This window comes from Mus caroli, chromosome 18 (genome assembly GCF_900094665.2).
Source record: "Mus caroli chromosome 18, CAROLI_EIJ_v1.1, whole genome shotgun sequence".
Classification (NCBI taxonomy): Eukaryota; Metazoa; Chordata; class Mammalia; order Rodentia; family Muridae; genus Mus; species Mus caroli.
The window spans coordinates 17,729,219-17,735,370 of NC_034587.1; the positions used below are offsets into that span (position 1 = coordinate 17,729,219).

Sequence of the window (6,152 nt, forward strand, 5' to 3'; positions counted from 1 at the left end):
TTGATCTTTGACTAAGAAGCTAAAACCATCCAGTGGGAAAAAGACAGCATTTTCAACAAATGGTGCTGGTTCAACTGGAGGTCTGCATGCAGAAGAATGCAAATCTATCTCTTCCTCCTCGTCCTCGTCCTTGTCATCCTCCTCTTCCTCCTCCACCCCATCCTCCTCGTCTTCCTCCTCCTCCAGCTGTTTATTGACATTCAGGTGGGCACTATAGTAACAGGTCTGGAGACTCTGCAGAATACAAGGTGGAAAGTGGAGTGTCTACAGTGACAGCAGTGGAGTTCAAAAGGAGTGGGGAGGCCAAAGTGTTGAAAAAGCAAGTCAGAGCCAGGGCCAAAAGTCATCTACACTGGGCCCCTGGGCCCCATGCCCTCAGCCCCTACTCTTGCCATCTCCTGACTCCAGGCTAGAGCTGGGAATTCTCTGGACAAATATGTACAGGAGCAAATTACACAGAGATGCTGCTGCCCTTCTGTGATAAAGTCAGAGGTTTTCCAATCCTGCATCTTTCCTTCACCCTTGGCTCAGGTAGGGCCATGAAAAATAGCTGGGCTCTATGGCATGTTTTAGAGGCATTAATTTTCCCTGGTGTTTCAGCCCAGCAGCACCACAATATGGCCCAGAGTGAGCATTACAAGCATTGCTGGCCTAGTGGATAGGATAGGCAAGGGGAAGGGACAAGCGCTAGAAGAGGGGCTCCAGAGGGCCATCAAAGTACAGGCGGCACCACACGCATGTTGTTGGTGAAGCCAGAGCCAGGGCGCCACCCAGTGAGAACACTGACCACATCTCCCTTCTTGAAGAAGCCTCGGGTCTTGCCAACATCCATGGTCAAGTTTACACGAAGGTCAACATCCTCAGCCCAGACATTCAGTACGGCATCCTTACACAGCATAGGGAAGATGCCACGGAACAGATGGGCCTGGAGAGCAGTCTGGGGATTGTGTGTCACAACAATGATAGAAGCCCAAGAGCGCTACCTAGCCACTTGATGAGCACTCCTGGCAGACTTGTTGAGCACGATAATGGCCCTACTGCAGCACTTGAATGAGGCCTCCATGGTGCCCACGGTGGCAGGTTTTTGTGGGGTCGTTGGTAATGGGCATCAGGCAGCGGAGTTCCTTGAATAGCTTCAAGTGGTAGATGGCAGCCTCTGCCTCTCCGGCTATCAGGTGCTGCATGAGAACAGCCTCCAGAGGGTAGTCCCCATTGGCTGTTTCTCTGGACAGCATGATGGAGTCTGTTCCATCCAGGACTGCATTGGCCACATCACTGCCTTCAGCACGGGTGGGGCGTGGCTTCTTGATCATGCTCTCCAGCATCTGTGTGGCACAGATGACAGGTTCCCCAGCTCGGTTGCATCGTCCAATCATCATGTTCTGATCCAGGAAGACCTTCTCTGCAGAAATCTCAATGCCCAGGTCACCACGAGTCACCATGATCCCATCTGTGACCTCCAAGATCTCATCAAACCTGCGTACACCTTCATGGTTCTTGGTTTTGCTGATGATCTTGATGTTCTTGCTCTTCTCTGCCAGGACCTTCCTAACTTCATGCACGTTGGCTGCCTTGCAGATGAAAAATGCAAACACCATGTCCACGTCCTGCTCCACCCCGAACTTCAGGTCCTGGATGTCCTTTTCTGACACAGTAGGGAGGTCCAAGGCAGCTCAGGGCAGGTTCATACCCTTCTTGCTGCCCAAGGAGCCGTTATTCTCCACCTCAGTCACCTGGAAGTCAGCACTTTTCTCCTTCACCTGAAGTGAGATGAGCCCATCGTCCATATAGATCTTGCTGCTCACCTCCACCACCTTGCAGATGTTCTTATAGTCCAGTCACAGGATGTTCTAATCACATTACTCCATGTAAGCATTGTCAGGGTGTTCTTCAGAGTGACTCCCTTCTTCAGCTCCACCTCTGCAAAGCCACTGCCCTTGATGAGTCCAGTTCAGATCTCAGGTCCCTTTGTATCCAAAGCCACTGCAACAGGATGGTAGGGAATGGGATCCGATGAAAAGCTTTCTGTGGCTGTACAGACATTCTTGATGGTCTCTGAATGGAACTTGTGGGTTCCATCAGAGAAATTCAGCCACGCCAAATTCATTCCAGATGTATTCATCTCCTTCAGCATTTCCACAGATCGGGTCATGATGGGCACAGAGTCAATGTTCAGGTGGCACGTGTGTTCCAGGAAGGTGTCAGCCATGGCTGCATGGAGCTACTGTGTCTGGATGAATGCAGTCCCTGCTTTGCTGTGTGGCTTTGGCATGGTTCTGTAGAATCCAAAATAAGTTCAAGACCACCCCGCCCCTTTCCTTGTGAAGGGACTTTCCAAAACTGTATTGTTTTAGTGGTCAAAATGACCATGACTTTTGTGTTTTGGTTCAGATAGTGCCTAGATTACTATATCACCCTTAGGACTAAGAATAGAGATCCTAAATAATGAACAGACTAAATCTGCAGCTGCCAAAACAATATTAATAGTTCCCAGAAAAACTCCTCTACCCTGCTTCACACTAAATTCTGAGGAAGACCACAAACCACCCTGATCTTGTCTCTAGAATTCCCCTGACTTTAATAGCTGTAACTTAATAGCTGTGACGTTAATAGCTGACCCATAAGATCAAAACATACTGCTGCTTTGCTGAAAAACTACAAGGCCAGGCAGAGTGAGGGACTAGGCTAAAGGGTTACTTAGTCATCCTACACAAGCCAACCAATGCCTGAAAAGGTTACTTGCTACACCAATTAGAATAAGCCAGCTATCCTGTTGCCTAAATCTGCCCCTTACAAAGTATAAAAAGTGTGTTCTTTCTTTGTTTGGGGTCTTTCCTCTTGCCTGCGTGCTGAGGGGGGTCTCCAACATGTTGGATCAATAAAACACCTCTTGTGCTTTGCAGCAATGGTGGTCTCTGTGGTCTTTGTGAGTGAGGGTCTTTTGGCAGACTCCAACAGTTCCTGAAGTCCTCAGCGTACTTAGGTTCCATTTCGATACCTAAAGCAGACGTCTGTCAAGTCAGGACGCATCACTGCTGTTCGAGGAAATCGATCCATTCTTATCTCCTTGTTCAAACTCAAGTCCAAGTGGATCAAGGACTTCCTCATAAAACCAGATGACACTGAATCTAATAGAAGAGAAAGTGGGGAAGAGCCTCGAACGCAGGGGCAGAGGGGAAAAGTTCCTGAACAGAACACCAATAGCTTATGCTCTAAGATCAACAATCAACAAATGGGACCTGCTAAAATTATAAAGCTTCTGTTAGGCAAAGGACACTGTCAATGGGACAAACAGCAGGCAACTAACAGATTGGAAAAAGATCTTTACCAACCCTACATCTGATAGAGAGCTAATATCTAATATATACAAAGGACTCAAGAAGTTAAACTCCAAAGAACCAAATAATCCTATTAAAAATGGGGTACAGAGCTATACAGAATTCTGAACTGAGGAATCTCAAAAGGCCGAGAAACACCTAAAGAAATGTTCAACATCTTTAGTCATCAGGGAAATGCAAATCAAAACACCCCTGAGATTCTACCTCACACCAGTTAGAATGGCTAAGATCAAAAACCCAGGTGACAGCAGATACTGGTAAGGATGTAGAAAAAGAGGAACATTCCTTCATTGCTGGTGGGATTGCAAGCTGGTGCAACCACTCTGGAAATCAGTCTTGAGTGTCTTCAGAAAATTGGACATAGTACTACCTGAAGATTCAGCTGTACTACTCCTGGGCATATACCCAGAAGATGCTCCAACTTGTAATAAGGACACATGCTCCACTATGTTCATAGCAGCTTTATTTATAATAGCCAGAAGCTGGAAAGAACCCAGATGTCCCTCAACAGAGGAATGGATACAGAAAATGTGGTACATTTACACAATGGAGTACTACTTAGCTATTAAAAACAATGCCTTCACGAAATTCTCAGGATAATGAATGGTACTAGAAAATATCCTGAGTGAGGTAACCCAGTCACAAAAGAACACACATAGAATGTACTCACTGATAAGTGGGTATTAGGCAAAAAGCTCGGAACACCCATGATACAACTCACAGACCATTTGAATCTCAAGAGGAAGGAAGACCAAAGTGTGGATGCTTCAGTCCTACATATAATGTGAAACATAATAATCATGGGTGGTAGAGGATGGGAGGGAGTTTGGAGGAAGAGAGGAGAGGGAGGGGAAAACAGAGGGTCAGGAGCAGGTATGGGAGGAGACATGGTGATGTACAGATGGGCTGGAAATTGAACAGAGGTTTGTAGCAATAGGGGATGGGGAACTGGGAATAACCACCTGAAAGTCCCAGATACCAGAAAAGCAAGAGGCTCCCAGGACCCAGCGGGGATGACAGTAGCTGAAATACCCAACAAAGGGGAGGGAGAACCTATAGAGATCATATCCAGAGATTAGAAAAGGCCCCCAGTTGGGGGATGGGACCACCCATTCTGCTCCAAAATTTTAATCCAGAATTGCTCCTGTCTAAAGGAAATATGGGGACAAAATATGGAGCAGAGCCTGAAGGAAAGGCCATCCAGAGACTGCTCCACCTGGTGATCCATCCCATATACAGATACCAAACCCAGACACTATTGCGGATACCAAGAAGTGCTTGCTGACAGGATTCTGATATAGCTGTCTCAGGACAGGCTCTGCCAGAGTCTGACAAATACAGAGGCAGATGCTTGCAGCCAACCATTGGACTGAGTCCCCAATGGAAGAGTCCAGGGAAGAAGTAAAGGAGCTGAAGGGGTTTGCAACTCCATAGGAACCCACCAGATGCCCCAGAGCTCCCAGGGACTAAACCATCAACCAAAGAGTGCATACACATGGAGGGACCCATGGCTCCAGCTGCATATGTAGCAGAGGATGGCCTTGTTGGGCACCAATGGGAAAGGAGGCCTTTGGACCTGTGGAGGCTTGATGCTCCAGTGTAGGGGAATATTATGGTGGTGAGGTAGGAATGGGTAGGTGGGTGGTTGGGGGAGCACCCTCATAGAAGCAGGGGGATGGGGGATGTGTTAGGGAGTTTGTGGAGGGGTGACTGGGAAAGGGGAAAACATTTGAAATCAAAGAAAATATCCAGTGGGGAAAAAAAGAGAATTAGATCTGTGTCATGTATGAAGTGTAGTTATCCAGGGGAGGAATTACTGACAGTACTTTTATTTTATGATTCATTCGGAGAAGACCAAGAATTGTTTCATTTAAAATGTTGCTGCATTAGGCCCAGTGAGAGGAAACTGTAAAATACTTAAGAATGAAATGAATAATTTTCTGAAAAAATATAGAAGGAAACACCTCCATACCTCTCAAATTCTCTTTAAAGGACAAAGCTATAACTGGACCACATATCGATCAATGCAAACATCTCTCCTAGAGTCTGATGATGTTTCTTTTCTTCTGACAGGACTCTCCATGTGTCCCAGGCTGGTCTGGTTTTGCCATTCTGCCTTAGATCCCCAAATACTAAGGTCGAACACACACACTCACTTTCCTAGAATAGATGACCAGGAGTGTATACGCTGGGATAAGTTGTTTCATATTTAGATTTGTAAACGTTTTCTGACTGTATTAATCCGTAGCCCTACCAACAATGTGGGACTTCCTCACAAACTCACAAGTCATACTCTGTGTTGGCTGCTGTGAAAGGCACGTTGTGCTGTCTCAGCATGACTTTACAGGAATTTCTCTAACAGCTAGTGAGACTGAGTTGCCGCAGATTCGATTATTTACACCCTATACTCTCTTCAAAGTAACTGTCTTTTTCTTATTTTCTTGTCATGTTTTCTGTGTTTTTATTTTTGACTCTTGATAGTTCTTTAATGCACCTTTTTGATATTTAATATGAGATTTGTTAAATATTTTCTCCTGGTGTTTAGATCTTTTTTTGAACAATATTAAGAACTTGTTTATTTTACGTGTATGCATGTTTTGCTAGCCTATTATGTCTGTAGAACATGTACATACAGTGCCTGTGCATGTGAGACCAGAGGAGTGATCATATTCCCTGGAACTGGAGTCACAGATGGCTGTAGGTTACCATGAGGATGCTGGGATTTGAACCCAAGTCCTCTGGAAGAGGAGCCAGTACTCAACCCCTGAACCATCTCTCCAGCCTGTTCTGCAGCTCTGTCAGTCTTTACAGAGA

At 46.0% G+C, this 6,152-nt stretch overlaps 1 pseudogene; it reads right to left on the reverse strand.

The window, feature by feature from the left end:
* Window positions 1-712: 712 nt before the first annotated feature.
* Window positions 713-2,272, reverse strand: LOC110285127 (annotated as a pseudogene).
* Between the last annotated feature and the right edge of the window lie 3,880 nt (window positions 2,273-6,152).